The 16,625-nt window shown below is 38.9% G+C and overlaps 1 protein-coding gene across 8 annotated transcripts in view; it reads left to right on the top strand.

Annotated features, from left to right (window-relative positions):
- The window catches only part of ANK3 (ankyrin 3), a 358,746-nt gene that overhangs the window by 102,923 nt on the left and 239,198 nt on the right, over positions 1–16,625 (top strand). The gene's annotated exons all lie outside the window — the stretch shown is intronic.

The following is a 16,625-nucleotide window of genomic DNA, read 5'->3' as shown; positions in this document are numbered from 1 at the left end:
GGGATGCTGCATGTCCAGGTATGCCAACTCCACTCAGGGCGCCCTCGAGGTAGAAACGAGACCCAAATCTCATTTTGAAGCGTTTTCGTCTCTCTGAGGGCAACGTGGCGATGCTTGTGAAAGCAGGAGGTGCCCCGCTGGGCACTGGGTGGATGAGCGGCTCCCCCGGCCTGGCCTCACAGCACTGGGGGGGGGTGTGGTGCGGGGGCGAGTTTGTGGAAAGTGAGCATGGGTCTGGGGAAGTCCTTGTGCCTAGGGTGGCTTTACAGCAGTTGGTAATCTGGCCCGGGATTTTATTGGGTCCTTTAATATTGCATGCACATGAAAACGTGCTTTAAGCCTATTCAACCACACTAGGCCTGACTCTTGCCTCTTGCTTATGGTTTGGTTGAAAATGTATCTGCAGGTGAAATGTTCCCACGTAAACCAAACTTTGCAACATACAGCAGCTCTTGCATTTGTGCAAACACAGTAAGAAACCTCCAGGGCGTTCTGTGCCAGTAAGTACTGACCCAATATCCTTTTCTAAAGTTCTCTGAATTCAGTGTTGCACCAGACACAATTAGCTGATCTGTTGCCTCCCTTTCTCACCTATGTTGAGAGTCTGCTGAGTATGGTTACCCTGCTGGCTGGCAGAAGGGAAGATGGACAAGCACATTTCCTTTGGAACTGCAGAGATAAAACTGCAGAGAGCCTTGGCTTTGCTTGTTTTAAGTTTTACCATTAGGGTGGCTGAGCAGGACATTCCCTTCCTGACCTTAAGGGACATGTGAAATACATAGAGCTTTCTGTATTTCTACTTAATGCTAGCACTTCGTTGCTAAGGGTTAGAATACACATTACTTCATGCAGCTCAGCTTTAGGTTATTCTCATCTGCATCTCAGGGTAAAGCAGCCTAATAGGGCAGGGTAATTGGGCCAGGATGATCCACTCTTAAAATTTGCTAGCAGATCAGAGACAGTATCCTTTATTTAGCCATTAGAACGTAACTCCATGTAATTCCTGCAGCTATTGGCTTAGAGAAAACACCTTAATTATGGCAGACAAAAAAAACCAAACCAACAAACCATTGCTGGAAAAGTATGAACAGATCAATATTTGTTAAAAGACATGAATGGCGTATTTAATCAAGGCATTTCGATGCTTACTTCCCTTTAAAAGTAGAAAACTGATTATAACTCTAGATATATCCAATTAGGAGCAGACATTTAAGACTATGCATTAAAATTGGGTTGAGTTTACTCTTCCTCACGGTTTGCTGGAGTCAATAGATAGGATGAATAGCATTCTTTATTTAAGTTAGGGCATTTTAAAAAATTCCTAACGTGTCCCTTTTCTTTAGTTTTATGTGAAAGCAGATGTTTCTGTGTACGTGTTTGGTTTGTGTTTTGCTTAGGTCTGGCTTAAAACTTCTTGCCTTCAGTGTACATTTCCCATCACTGTCAATCAATTTTAGCAATTCATGAACGTTGAAGTCAAATGTCAGTGCCAGCTGGAACAACTGCCCGACTCTAGTTCTTAGCCACTGAGACTTGGTTTTGGTTTCTTCAAAGTGAGTCTCTTATTTCCAAAAACTTCAGCAACCTTTCATCTTTCTCTGTCTTATCACCTCATGTGTCTGTGAGACCTGAGATATTTAAAATTGAATGTTACATTGTTCCAAGCTTATTATAAGACTTTTGTGATGCATTTTGTATGCAGTTGCTCTGCTGTATTTCCAAGTCACCGAAGTCTGCTAACTACCCGGTAGTTGATTACTACTGTGATGTTCAAAGCTTTTTTAAAAATTTTATTAGTACACATCCAGTGCAAAAAGGAAAATTTCTAGGAAAATGTCAGCAGTGAGCTATAAAATTGAATAATGCAATTATAGAATGATTCTTCTGTGATGAATGGAGGCAAGAAGAAAATTGCTAAATCATCATCATGCTGTTCTCTGTGCTACTTGGTCAGAAAATGGAATCATTACAATAACTTCTACTTTGTACTGTCCTTTGACTAGGAGCTGTACATCCTGATTGCAAACTATATATAGTAGTAATTTAATTAAGGACAAAAATGTAATAATTGTTCTTACTGGGTATAGGACTGACCACATTAACTCAAACAAGATGGGATGAAGAGCATAACATACTTTGTGAAACCACACTCTTTATGTTTATATTAATCAGGAGAACTTCCCAAACAAGAAATTCATCTGTGTTACTGAAAATGGAGTTCAAATATCACGGAAACTGTAATGATCACAAACGGTCAAGACCTTGTCTTGTATTTCATTTACAACTGCTGCAGTGTATTTATGCTAACATCACACTGGATGATTGGTTTAGCACTAACTTGTTATGTTTTTTTAGAATCCAGGTGTTCCTCAGTGCCCTATTAAAGTACCAACCCAGCATGATTACCCTGGTAAGACAGACAGGATCACAACTCTGATAGGGGTATGGCTTTAAGCATATTTGATTCATCATTATTTATGGCTTTCGAATATTGATGTGTTGTGAATAAAGTGTCTGGATTTTTACAAATCGAGTTATTCTCACTGAGGGTGATTTTGCTTTCCTGAACAAACAAATCATACAGAAATTATTTTATGTGGTAAAAAAAAAAAAAAAAAAATCATCATGTGACCTGTGTAGAGTAGAAAAACTGAGGTCATTCTGACATTATCATGACTCATTCCTGCTTAACATTTTGATTTTACTGTGGTGATTGTATTTGCAGATTTTGACAAACAAAGCTTGACAAGCAGTAAGCCCTGATATATAGAAGTGAGTCACAGCTGAAGCACCTGGTATTTTCAATGTATGTGTGAAACACCTTCAGGTAACTGCCGTCTTGAAAACACTGATTTAAAAAAACCTTCTGATTATATTTTTGATGGGCAGTTTTACGTTAGTATTGAATCTGTCGTGATAAAGTTCACTGAAGTTTTGTTTTCAGGGCTGTGGTGTTGTTTTTAAGTGTTTTGTAGCAGGTACGTGATCTACTTTATGTTCAATAAAATATCTACTGATGATGAGTATTTGTGCAGAATTTTTAATGGTTAGACCAGCTAAGTATCCAGAGTGCGTATGTGGTGTTTGTGAGAAAGGATGTATACAAATTGAATTTAGTTGACAGAATTAAATATCTGTATGTTAGAGCTGTTACTCTACACAGATAAGTCTATGTTTCTAATAACTTAGTAGGAACATGTGCCTATTGGTGGGAAGGAGTACAAAGAAAAAGCAATAAAACCCGAAAATACTGAGACACCACAAACATGAGGTTGGTGTCCTGAGTTCATTAGGAGTTTATATAAAGTGGCACTAATTATCAAGTAAAAGAACAAATAATTTTATTGTACTGTTTCTGCTGATGTTTAGAGAAGATGTTAAGCAACGTCTTCAAGCTATTGTAGTAGTCAAGACTTGTACTAAAGCTCTATATAGTACAAAACTAAAGGGAATACAGGATCACGGTCTGTATACTAATATTGTTATCAGATTTACTTAAAAGCTTTACTCTGCAGTGCATTGTGCTGAAACCCTTGGCAGCTGCTGAGATCCTGCCTCAGAGTGTGTGTGTGTGGATGCGGATGAAACAGGCACAGGATTCTAAGGGGAGTCAATAAAGAGCTTTTGTTCACTAATAAAAAAGACTCCAATCATTTGACTCATCCCTTAGAAAAAGAACTATACCCGAAAGAATAATAGTATTTATTCCGTCATTGTTTCACTTCAGATATCCATTGTCAGATTTCAGTAGCTTAATGCCATCATTACATTAATAAATGCCATTAGTCAGCTTTTGTGAACTGCAAATTGTTTGTTATCCCTCTGGCATCATACAGAGAGGTGCTTAGACAGCTAAGAGCTCTGGTCTACTGACACCCCAGTAAGATGCTTCTCTTCTGTGTTACACATTGTTTCCGGTACAGACTTATTACAGCATTATACAGATCAGCACAATAAATGTCTTCCTCTACTGTCTGCAAAGAGTCTTGACACAGATGTCACAGCTGCTCGCTTCTGGTATTTCTCTTCTGTGTTTGAGCCCCCCTCGAGGAACAGAAACTAGTCAGAATCTTGTTTCTTCGAATCAGCGAAGGGTGCCAAAGGATGCAGAGTGCACATCTGTTATACGAGATGTCTGAATCGAGGAGCGGCTGAGGGAGCTGGGCTTGTTCAGCCTGGAGAAGAGGAGGCTCAGGGGCGACCTTATCGCTCTCTACAGTTACCTTACAGGAGGCTGTAGTGAGGTGGGGATTGGTCTGTTCTCCCACGTGCCTGGTGACAGGACGAGGGGGAATGGGCGAAAGTTGCGACAGGGGAGTTTTAGGTTGGATGTTAGGAAGTACTTCTTTACCGAAAGGGTTATTAAGCATTGGAACGGGCTGCCCAGGGAGGTGGTGGAGTCACCATCCCTGGAGGTCTTTAAAAGACGTTTAGATGTAGAGCTTAGCGATATGGTTTAGTGGAGTGCTTAGTGTTAGGTCGGAGGTTGGACTCGATGATCTTGAGGTCTCTTCCAACCTAGAAGTCTGTGTCTGTGTCTGTGTCTGAAACTTGGATTGCTTTTTGTATCTCTTCTGAAAATCTTTGATTTCAGTGAGGCTCTAATCAGAGCACACAACTTAGTGGCAACAAGCACAAGAGGAAAATAATCAGAAAATAGGGTGAATGGTTTGCTCTAATCCTCATCTATGAGTTTTTGTGCGGTCTTGAAGTAAAGATTTCTTAGCACCTTGGTTTCAGCGTAGCTGTCTGTAAACTAGGCATAACATTTATTTCCTTTACAGGAGGTTGTTAGGCTTAATTAACTGAAGACATGCAAAGCATCTTAGGAGCTTTGTGATAGGAAATGCTGTGTAAATGCATAACGTTGAAATACTAATGTGTAAAATGTAACTTCTATACTACTTTTCTCAGAATTAGACCTTGCGTTATATTTTTTCCTCTGGAATAGGTATTTTAAGGGTCTTACTGTGCAGTAGTGAGCTCAGTAAGAAAAAGTTCAGAAACAAAATCTTCAGCTCCCATTTGAGCGGCCATTGGAAGGCATTTAGCAAATATTTCCATTTTAAGAGTAAGAACTTTATCACCAAATGACAAATAAGCTTGAAGATTTGGCCGCTTCATTTAGATACCTGAGTGGGAACAGGTATCTGTTGAAAACTTAGCTCCATATCTATTTCCTGTCAGATTATAGTGCATCTCATTAGCCACCATTGTACGCAGTAACTTGATTTGCTTCTGCCAAGCTGCATAATTTTAGTTGCCTTGTATTTTAATAGCATGTCATTAGGTTTCCCAAAGTCCTAAATTTCTTATGTCACTCAGGAGTCCTCTTAATTTTTGGCATAAATTATTAACAAATTCTGCTGTCTTCATATTCCATACTGAACTCTATTAATCTTACACAATAATAAAATTTTGAGTAAATGCCTCAAAAGAAATGGTGCCAGCTGCTGAATTCTTGCTCCTGCTGAGCTAATATCCCTTTGTTCTTTACAGAGGAGTCCCACTTTGTAGTTAACTGTTTTGCTCAGAACTTTTAAAATGAGGCTTCATGGTCAGGACCTTCAAGTTCTGTCCTTTGCTATCCTGTCTCCCAGGAGGTCATGCCTTTCTGCATAGAGAAGTCACTCTGACAAGTATTTGGAAGGAGCAGTCCATAACGACTGCTCTGTCCTTTCCAGCATTTGTGGAAAACAAATGTTTTGTCACGTCAGTAATGTGGTCATTTAATATTTCTTTAATCACCCAGCTAAGAAGCCATGCTCTTCTCCATACGTGTTTTGAAGATGAGAAGTATTCTGTTGCTGCTTATGTGTTCTGAATAGTTGAGAGAGATTGGATAGGATGGCTCGGCAAGGCTTCTATGTTTTCAGTTTGGTTTTGGCTTGTGTTTTTTTGTTTTACTTTCCACATGCTTAGAGTAAACATCTTTTCAATGCTGTTCACCTTCCTTTTCCACTCTTGTGTGGGAGGTAATTGTTGGCTGCAGGCTGTGCCTCACAGCTGTGTCCTCCCTTGATCAATACCAGAACAAAAATCAGGGTTGTGTTACTTGGGCCATCTCTCAGTTTATCCTTATTGCACTTTAGGCATTTAGTTTTCATTTAACTGTACAGGCAGTGATGAAACACACTGGAATGCCATTCTATTGTTAGACTGGTAGCGCTTCTAGAAATATAGCTAATGTGTGTACCTGGAAATTACTGCAGGCAAGAGTTCCCAGCGAAGAAAAATTAATCCTTTGATTAGTATTTGTAGAGCATAGTACTTCAAAAATGGAAAGCTCAGTTTAAGCTTTAACTTGTCTTGTTATAATTATTCCTTGGAAATATTGTTTTAAATCTCAAATAACTGAAATGTTAGTCTATATGGATATTTTAGGAAAAAAAAAAGGTATAATTGAAAAGAAAATAATCTCACAAGGTAAGTTTGATTATAAGTATCTAATATCCTTAGGTATCCAGGATTTCTTTGCAGACATCTAAAATACATGCTGCCTGAGCTGGGGTATGAGTAGAGACACTAAGGCAGCTGTTAGTGTCTGAAAAATGATTGTAAATGGTGTGTTCCACTTTCTGATGTGATCTGTAACATCATGACATTTTATGTAGCAGTTACTGTGTAAATTGTTTCCTATCCTGAAGATTTCTTTTTGGTGAAAGATACAAATAGCACAATTGAAGTAGGTATGCTGACTCTCAAGCTTATCCATGATATATTTATCTGCATCTTCATAATTGCCAGATATCAAAGTAGATTGGTCTTAGTTTAAACTTAGATTGAGTATGTATATATATATATATATATATATATATATATTTAAATTATTTTTAAGAAGCTTTGACTATCACTTAGATCTCTTCAGTTAAAAGAAGAGTCCAAGCGGCTAGGCTGATGGAGCCTCGCTCTCAGAATTGTTGAGGTGGAGAATGAGTGTTGTGCAGGAATTGTAATAGACGGAAGGGATTTCTCTTCTGGCAATGATTGCTCCAATTTAAAGCGTAAGTAGGTATCTCTAAAACACATGTTTTTCAGCATATTTAAAATATAGAAATTTTTCTATTGTACTGTTCATTATTTTGACTTAACTAATGATTTTTCTTCAGTAAGTCTAAAGTAAAACAAGGTATCCTTGAGCGTTAACAGTGTAGGAAGAATTCAGAGCCTTTTACAAACAGAGGGCCACTCAAATGGATCTCTAAAATAAGATTTCTTTAGCATGCCGTCTCAGGGCCAGATCTGTAATGGAGCCATCTTTGCTTTACCAAAGAGAAAATTCTGAGGTGAAATCCTACCTGACTCAATTCCTAAGCCAGCATTTCAGCTTTTGGCTTCTGAAACACCCAGAGCTTATTTCTTCAGGCTGGCACAAGTAAGACTGATGTCTCTCTCTCCCTCTACTATGGAGGCCTGGCAGTAGGATCTCCTTGGAGTCCCGCTTGCATGCTGAGTTCCCAGAGGTGTGTAATGTGTCTCTCATCAGTTCATTCCGCTGCACACGTGTGCATCCTGGCCCAGCTGGACTGTCTCTCATTTTCCCTGGCAAATGATACTGACTGTAAGCTTGCTTTATTGCGCCATGCCTTCCTTGTCCAGCTCGCGTGCTAGTTTATCTGTGTGCATCTCACTGAGCCAGCTTTCATTTGTTTGTTTTTCTCTAAATCCCACTCACCATTAATAATTGCTCAGTAAAGTTCAGATAAGGTATAAAATTCAGTTGTTTTTTCACTCCCAATAATTCTTCATTCAGCTGGGGGCTTGCTTTGGTTCTCTGCTGCTGCTGGCTAATCTAGGCATGGGATATTGTGTATGTGATAAGGATCTCTTTGAAGATGTATTGTTTGGATTTAAATTACCATGCCTTTCAAATAGCTGTAAGGATGGCGCTCCACTGCTAAACACATTCCATTTGTTGTCACCATGGATCCTCACACGCGCACAGAAGAGCCCGTACTCACCTGTGCTAGCACATAGAGGTACGAAGGCCATCCAGAAATTGGGACTTCTGAGGTTCTCCATGCAGTGGCCAAGGGAGTCAACTCTTCATGTAGGCCCTCTGAAGAGTGGTGTACATTGGGACAACGATGTGTTTTGCATGATATTTTTGAATCTGGGTGGAGGAGAAAGAATATCTCCCTAAATAAGGATTTAAAAACGCAACATTTGAACAAAGTGCACAAATATGTGTAAATATAAATGGCTCCGAGGTTTCAGCTGCTAACTGAGATGAACAAGGGTGTTCACTGCTGTTGGACTGCAGCAGCAAATAGTGCTTGCTTTCACACCCTCTCTCACCTATCAGTGAGCCACTGATGTCAAGGGGGAGTGTGGATCATGCCTACTGCCATGGGCAGCGCTGTATCTGTCAGCTCTGGTGTGTTGATGTGCATGGAGATAGGACTGCCAGTATCTTTCAGATGGCCAAGTAAGAACTAGGCTGCCAGATTTTTGAATCCTGTTTTCATAAGAGATCCTTAGAAGCACAGCAAACTAAATTTGAAAGTAATAACTTTTAGTTATTTAACCGGGGAGTTGGTTGGGGTGGGCTGGTAGCAACTCACCTAGCAGGTGAGTTTTTGAAATGTTTAGACAGAGTCTTAACTTCTCTGTCTGTTAGAGTGAGAATTGCAGTTTATCTACTTCTGGAAGATTCCTTCGCTTTTGGTGAATTGGGATTTTTGAAGGGAAGAGCACTCTAGAGAAAATCTATCATTTCAGTGAATGGTGTATGATCTGTAAAGTCCCAGATGTGCAGTAGCAATTAAGGCGGCCCTGCACTTGACCTGACACTTGGAGTTTTGTCTTTGCAGAATTAATTGGTAGGCTAATCTGGTTTTAGTCTTTCACAGTTTTGTTTCCATTTTACCTGTATTACACGGTAAGCCATGAAACAACATGGAGGAGTTTCACTAAATAAGAAGGGTGACATAAAATAGCTTTTTATTTTAAAGAATTAAGTTAATGGTTTCTATTAGCATCGTTTTTTTGTAATGTGAAGACAGAAGAAAGCAATTTTGTACCAATTTGTACGCAGTCACTGGTTTTGCTGGTAAATACGTGTCAAATGTTAAACAGAGCAGTCTTACTATGAGCATGAGCTTTTTTTTGTAAGCTTTAGATTCTGCTTTTCACAAAAGATTTGCAATTAATTTGTCCTTTAGGGATAACTGAAAACTGCTTTTTAGATTAAACAGTAAAAAGAGCTCCTTCTTGAAATATCTAGAATCCTAGTATGTCAAAGGAGATACACAGCAGAAAATAAATGTGCAGATGGGGAGGCCTGAAAAAACATCAAGTGCAGATCCTGAATTTATGCACATTTCTGACATTGTTGGATGAAAAATGCTGCTCTTATCTTCTGTGGGTAACCATGGCTACCGAGTGATGATTTTTTTCCCCAACATGAAATGAAATACAAGTGCAGGAGATGGTCTTGTCTCAGCTTGCACCATGTGTATTTGCGTGATAAGGATTATAGTCAGTGAATGTGCTTATCAGCATGGCCCATTTGCTTCTTTAAAAACAGGTTCAGATTTACATCTTCATGTCTCCATTAGTGCTGTAGAGGGGAAAATGGTGCAGTGTTTCCATAAGTACTGTTAGACGAGATTTGGACCATATCCTTTTGTGTTAAAATATGTGTATGCTACCTTCTTGTATTTGAGTCAGGACCAAGTATAATCGGGGGGACTCAAAAGGCAACACGAACTTGAATATAAAGCATAGTAGTTTAAATGTTTGGATGGTACAGTGCTACATTCTTGATTATCAAATACTTACTCCCTGAAAGTTTGTCTACATTTTATATTAATATGCTTCCCTGCTTGATCTGGTTCTGTTTTCATTCAGATTTTCAGCTTCATCATGAGCTTTGATAGGAGCAGAGTTGAGCCATGAATTCCTAACCACTGAAATCTCTGTAATGTTAGAAGGGTTTGTAGAGAAGCTGATAACTTATGCATGAAGCTAAGAATACATTTATGTTTATCTCAACAAGTGCATGAGTTATACTCCCAAGAATGGTGGCTGTGAATCAAAAACACTTTCCTCTCATGGGCAGTGAAGTAGCCTGGTAGATCCTTAATTCTCTCTTCCTTGTTGCCAATCACCATTCTGAGCAGTGTTCACTAGCTTAGTGGCACACCAGTAACGTTGTACCTACTGATACAGGTAGTTGTCATATGGAGAAACTTGCTAAAATTGCAGTGTGTGATTTTAAGCCTTTATAACTGATTGGTCTACCAGTGGGAAATGTTTGCAACGTAATCATTGGGATTATGGGTGCAAGTAAACAAATTTCTGGTAACATTGCTTTTGCTATGATTTGAAAATACCTGAATGTGTATTTACTTCTATATTTCTTGCCACTGTAAGGGATTTTGTAATGATAGAAGAAAGATATTTTTTTCCAGACAATATATCAAAGACTGAATGGTACCTCAGTGTTTTATCTTCCTTGCAACAAACTCTTGCTGGAGCACAGCAAATGTTCTTTTTAGATGTGATATGGCTCCTGAAGGTTTGCAAAATTAAAAAGAATAGTTTTGTGAATCACACCAATGAATTTAATGCTGGCAGCATGCTGGATGTCAGTCCACAGTAGCTGAGTGAACAATACAAACCACAAGTAGAACTATGAAATTCTGGGGGATTGGGAGGAGGAGAAGAAATAAGAACAGTTGCTAGTTGAGATGGGTTAAAGTTGGTGCATGATTCATGAGCAGTAGGCTGGGAAAAGCTTTACAAAATTCAGGAAGACTTCTGCAAATGTCCTAGTGTTACAAGAGATTATTTTCAAATAGTCTTGTGTTAAAAGAATTGTGACAAAATAATGTACTTCTAGATAAATGTGTACAAGAGAAAAGGTAGAGTTTCTTCAACTGCTGTAATCCACAACTGAGAAATAGATCATTACATTGCCTTCTTTGGACAGAATAACTATTTCAGGCAGTCGTGTCTTCATGAAAGTTAAGCCAATTCATGGAAAACTGTGATGATGAAAAAATGGAGAAACGAGACTGAGAATGCAAACAAAAATTCTGCTGAAGCTGCTGAGAGAGATTGACTGGGGTAAAACTAATGATTTAACCAATACCCAAACACAAGGGGTACAGCAAGCACAAAGTATGGCAGACGGGAATTTCACAGGATACTGCAGGGTGAGGATGAAAATGCTGCTGCCTGTCTTTTTTTTTTGTTTGTTTTAATGAAAATACAAGTGCGGAGCAAAACAGACAGTAAGAATGTATAGAGCTTGGAACCTTGACCCAGTGGAGAAAAACATAATAGCTGAAGATAGCCCACAGAATAGAAGAGTAGAGTAATTGTAGTAGAAGTCATTACACTGAGGAGTGCCTTATTTTCAGGAGGCAAGCGGTGACTCACAAGGATGAGATAGCATATATGTGACATGAAAGCACTTCAAATGTAAACTGCAAAAGTAAATGATTTGTTAATCTCAGATTAGCATTAGATGCAATGACAAGTCAGCGACATGCAAGCAAACAGGAAATTGAACGCCAAATATGAGGTAGGACAGTGACTGTGCTAGGCTACCAAGTCTTTCTCAGCAGTGGGCAAGCAAAAGCAGAATTACAAGCAAAACCAGGCAAATTAAAAATACATGATGGCTTCATTCTTCTGAAGAGGTGGCTGGGAGCAGTGTCACTACCGCTAGCGGAGCATTTGAACAGACTGTGCATGAAAATCGTGTTGCTGTCAAATGAGAGGAGAAAATAACTGATGTCGGAAGCCGTTGCTCATGCCCTTGAATACAGAGGTAGCCAAACGCTTGCCTGGGAGTTGTTCCTGACCATCCCTATAGAAGGGCTATGACTCACTGGGACTTCTGGGAAACGTTGTCAGACAGCGACACTGTGACGGCCATAAATTGGGCAGACAAGCAAATTGGCAGCCAGGCTGTTTCAGATAATGGACTCTAGTTCTCTTACAAGGAGCTTGCTTGTGAATGGGAATTTGGCTATGTTGCAATGTTAGCTTACTGCAGCCAATCAAATGGTTAAGTCGATTAACTATTAATACTATTTAATGATCCTCTTCAGGAAAGCTTAAAAATTCAGAGAAACTACATTAAAACCAGTTCACTCCCTTGAAGTTCTTGTGAGCAACACTGCAGGGAAAACTTATGTGAATAAAGAAATCAAACGTTGCCTCTGGCAACTGAAGGTGTGATTGCCAAACACAAGAAATGTACCTCAAGTCGATCATCCTTAGGAATCTATTTCCGAACTACAGCTTAGAGACACTGTTTGGATCACATTATTATTTCTGAATGTGGTACAGAAGGAAGCCATATACGTTGAACAGATAAATCTTAGTTAATTACAGACAACTTCAGAAAGTCATGCTTACTAAGATTACTTGCTACAAGTCTCTGGATAAAAAAGTCACAGGTGAAATATGGGAAAATGTGGTGAAATACTCTAATTTGGTGAAAAGCTTGCTGTGCTGGATGTGGTCATCAGAAACCCATGGAACGTCTTGTGATAAGAAACTAGAGGAAGTGAAGAATGATTTAATTCAAAAAAAATTTACATACCCAGAAGCAGTAGCATGTAGCAGTGTTCTATTCACGAGATCCACATTTGGTCTTAAAGAAAACCAAAATGCATACGTGTTATTTTGTAAGATAGAAAGCCATGACAGAACAGATCTCATCAATTCGGAGGTAAAGATTCAGGTTCTCATTTTTAGAATTTAACTTTTTATTTTTGTATGTGTAATGATGATTGATACTTTAAGATCATATAATGGAATATTAAATATGTAAGAAGATTATGCTTTTTGTGATTAATTTGGCAAACTGAATTAAATATGACTAGAGAGATACTATAATAGATAGTTTCCTAATAGAGGACACAACAGGATATGAATGGGGAGATTAATATCTAGAATCTTGGAAGATGTGAAGTACTCAGTGAGAGAAGATGATATGCCTAAAGGAAGGAATATTAACTGCATGCTGAACTGTTTCTTGTCTCATGCTTAAACACTGACCACTTGCCTCACCTGCCTTACTGTGATCCCAACTTATCTTCTGTTTTGGAAAAGCCATATCACTTGCTCATTTTACTGCTTTTTCTTGTTTGCCCTAAAAAAAATCATTTTTTAGTAGACTTGGGTTTTGTGTTTTTTGGTTTTGTTTTTGCTTTCTGCTTCACACAGATTCATCTTTTTTTCCTCACGGTGCTTTAGGTAAGCCCCGCCCTGATCTCTGTTTTGCAGCAGCCTCAGGCTTCTCTTGTACTCCCTTCTGAATGTAATCCTTCATTTTTCCTCTTGTTCCTTTTCTTCATGAGGGTTTATTTCCCAGATGCCCAGTGCTGTACATCAATGTTGTTTTCACGAGTACATGTCATGCGCTTTCTGACCCTTATGCCTTCTGTTTGCTCTTTACTGGTTCTTTTTATCTGGGGTTTCTGAGCTCCTGCTTATAATGTACAGGCTTTTCTTTCTGCAGTGATTGAGCTGGGAAGGATGATTGTCAGGTGCTGGCAAATCTGTTTTTCCTCTTCTAAAATGATTCAGTAGGCTGGGAAACTGTGTGGACCTGTGCTCTGTTAAAGAGCCTGTGCAAATAAAATGGGGAAAGAGTTGCCATCATTTCACTTACAGTACTAGAATGGGGTAGGAATTTGTTAAAATTTGCTGGGGGAAGGGAAAGAAGCCAAAGACTTCAATTCTGTGAAGAGAAGTTGTCATATTGGAATGTTCTCTTGCGTTCCTCAACACCAGCTATCCCATTTTCATCTTCCCCAGGTTGATAGTGAGAGCTCGTATTCTGTTTATCTAGTCCAGTCTTGTAGTTGTAATGAAACAGGTTGCATTATAGTGAATATGTGTTTAGGAAAACTGTCTGTGCTAACAAGGTGTTAAGGCATCCTGAATGATGAAGAATACTTCTCTCTGATGGGAGAGGTCCCTCACGTTTTACATAATATTTTGGCTATGAAGGAGGTCACAGAATAAACCAAGTTATGTGGTTAATGGTTAAACAATTTTAGGGTGTTTTGTCTGTTGAAGCCTACTTGGTAATAGGCTTAAAAATGTAGAGGAGCTGCTGGTATGTAGGATATTGTAGGAGGTACTGTTTGACATCTGCCGAGGGAGTATTATGCCTTTGCTCTAGGTTTTGTGAATGACATCCCACTTATGGAGGCGGGACTGTGAGATACTCTTACGGATTGCCACTGATAAACCTGAAGACTTAGTGAGGGAGAAAAAGTCCATAACTGAGATTGTTGCATCCCAGTAGAAGATAATTGGTCTCCTGGAGCTCAGTGTGATTGCGCATTGCTTCCTTGCGGTTGTCCCAGGTGCGGACTCTTCCTTCTTCCGGTGCATTCAGATGTGCTGAAGTCACTGAGTCTCACAGCCATTTTAACTTGATTTGGATACAGCTGAAAAAGACTGTTCTGCCCTTACCCTCCTGCTGCTTTCCAGCCATTTATTCCTGCCTGCTTTATGCTGTTACTACTGTTTGTGCAATCATTCCTTGGCTTAGATTAAGAAGCTGATCAGGATGAAACTATATATATTTTTTCAGATTAATTTTCAATTGATCAGTTTATTGCTGCAGCTCAGTGCACCTCAGGCTGTGGACAGAAGGCAAGAAAGAGGACAAAGGCATCTTTCTTCTTTTTTTTTTTTGGAAGGGGAAGGGAGAGGGAAATTTATTTTTGGGCAAAATAAAAAATAGTAGTGGCATCTCTCCATCATTCTCTTCCTCCTTCCCTGCTGTTGAAATATGGTGTCTTTCTTTTGCGTGTTTTTTTTCCTTTTTTTTTTTTTTTTCCTCCCCTTTGGAGCTTTTTAAGTGGCGCTTTAATACCGGAGACCTCTACAGTCTGTTGTGGTTTGACACAGCTGCGATGTCTGCAATGTACAACACCCAGAATTTCTCATTTTCCTGGACGGCTTGTTAGAGGTGATTGGCAGTAGGATTTCTGGGCCTAGCCCAATCAAAGTCAAAAAAAGAGCGCATGATTCTTTGAATGTTTCCTTGAATGATTCTTTCTGCGGGAAAATGATATCCTTGACATGCTTAGCTGTTATCAGTGTCTCAAGTAATATCGTAGCACCAAAACCAATATAAAATAGCATTAACAACAAAAATGCCTGAAGCTCTTAGATTAAATGTTCTCTACCCTTAGCATTTGTGCATTCTGAATATAGTGATAAGCCACAGTATTATTAAAGAATTACTGCAGGTCTGTAACTGTTGAAGACACATCGGCTGTGATGCTGTATATAGCATTTTCTGTGAATTAAAGTTAATAAATTCACTGTTAGTGGTATGTGGCTTCTCTTATGTATCTATTTAGTAAATGCCACTATTTTTAAGAGCTACTGGTATGCGAAAAAGATGTACTGACACGTAATAACTGTAAAATAAGCACCAGTGTGTTCTTTGATATGCATACAGGTGAATATAGCAAGAGTAAATAGGGTGTATAATATTTAACATCTATAAAAATAGTGAATCATAATTTAAATTCATATTCCTTCTCCTTGCAACTTGAGTGGAACCATCCCTTCCTGCACGACAGTTTCAAAATGTCCTCCTCTTATTGATCTTAGTTTCTGTGTGCCCAATCCTAACAGTGGCTCCTCTGCGTTCATAAAAATGGCTTCGTAGAGCTCACTCTTTAGAAAGAGTAGCCTGTGAAAACTGGTTCTGCAAATTACTCTTCATTCTGTGAAATAATGGCACAAATGAAATCTTTTGTTGTTCCTGCAGAGGAAGGATACATTTTCTTGTAGTGAGGTTGCTGAAAATGTGTTTTCTTCAGTTTTAATTCAGGGTAGTTAATTTCTGCCTTTTCAAGTTTTGTTGCCTCTAGTTCCTCTTAAAAAATTGCACAGAGGCAGTTTTTGTTAATGTACGTAGCCAAAGTTTGTTTAATCATATTTGAATCTTCCACTTTAAAGAGTGTAATGTAGAAATTGTTTTCTAATTGTTCCTGAACTATGTTTAGACCAGAAAAGGCTGATGAAAAATACTTGAAATGATCCCACTTCTGCCAGTTTGTGATTACAAAACATAAATTTGAAGCAGCTGAGATGCTTATTCCTGAATTTTGAGCATGACTGTTCAACAGTAATTTTCTGATTTTGTTCATTTTCTGCAAACTTGTATTCTCAGCAAGGTTTCACCATTGTGATGGACCTGCTGTGGATTTAACCAAGTCATAATTAAGTAAACAGCTTAGAGAAACATAGACTTGAAATCTCATTTTTGCTGCTGGTACCTTCTGTTCTGCCCTGTTCAGCTCACTGTTCAAGTCCAGCAGCAGTGCTGTATCCCATCATGCTGTTGAGATAAAAGTTTCTGTACCACTTATTACATTACTGGTATCTGGAACTGAAAGCTCATTCAAGTGGCAAAGCTGAATCAATCTGCCTTTACCACTGCAAATATAAGTGTTTTACCATACTTTCATTAATTTCTTTGTGGATACTGCAGTGCCAAATGTGACTTGGAAAATGCTGCTGGCAAGACCAGTGGGTACTGGGAGAAGATTGATTGGATTTGACTCTGTTTTGTCTTACACTTAAAGTAATTTCCACAGCACATGCTACTGCATTTTAAACAAAGGAAT

Source organism: Cygnus olor, chromosome 7, assembly GCF_009769625.2.
Source record: "Cygnus olor isolate bCygOlo1 chromosome 7, bCygOlo1.pri.v2, whole genome shotgun sequence".
In the NCBI taxonomy this organism is placed as follows: Eukaryota; Metazoa; Chordata; class Aves; order Anseriformes; family Anatidae; genus Cygnus; species Cygnus olor.
Note: the sequence above shows the minus strand (reverse complement) of the source record. Positions and strands in the feature narration are given on the sequence as shown.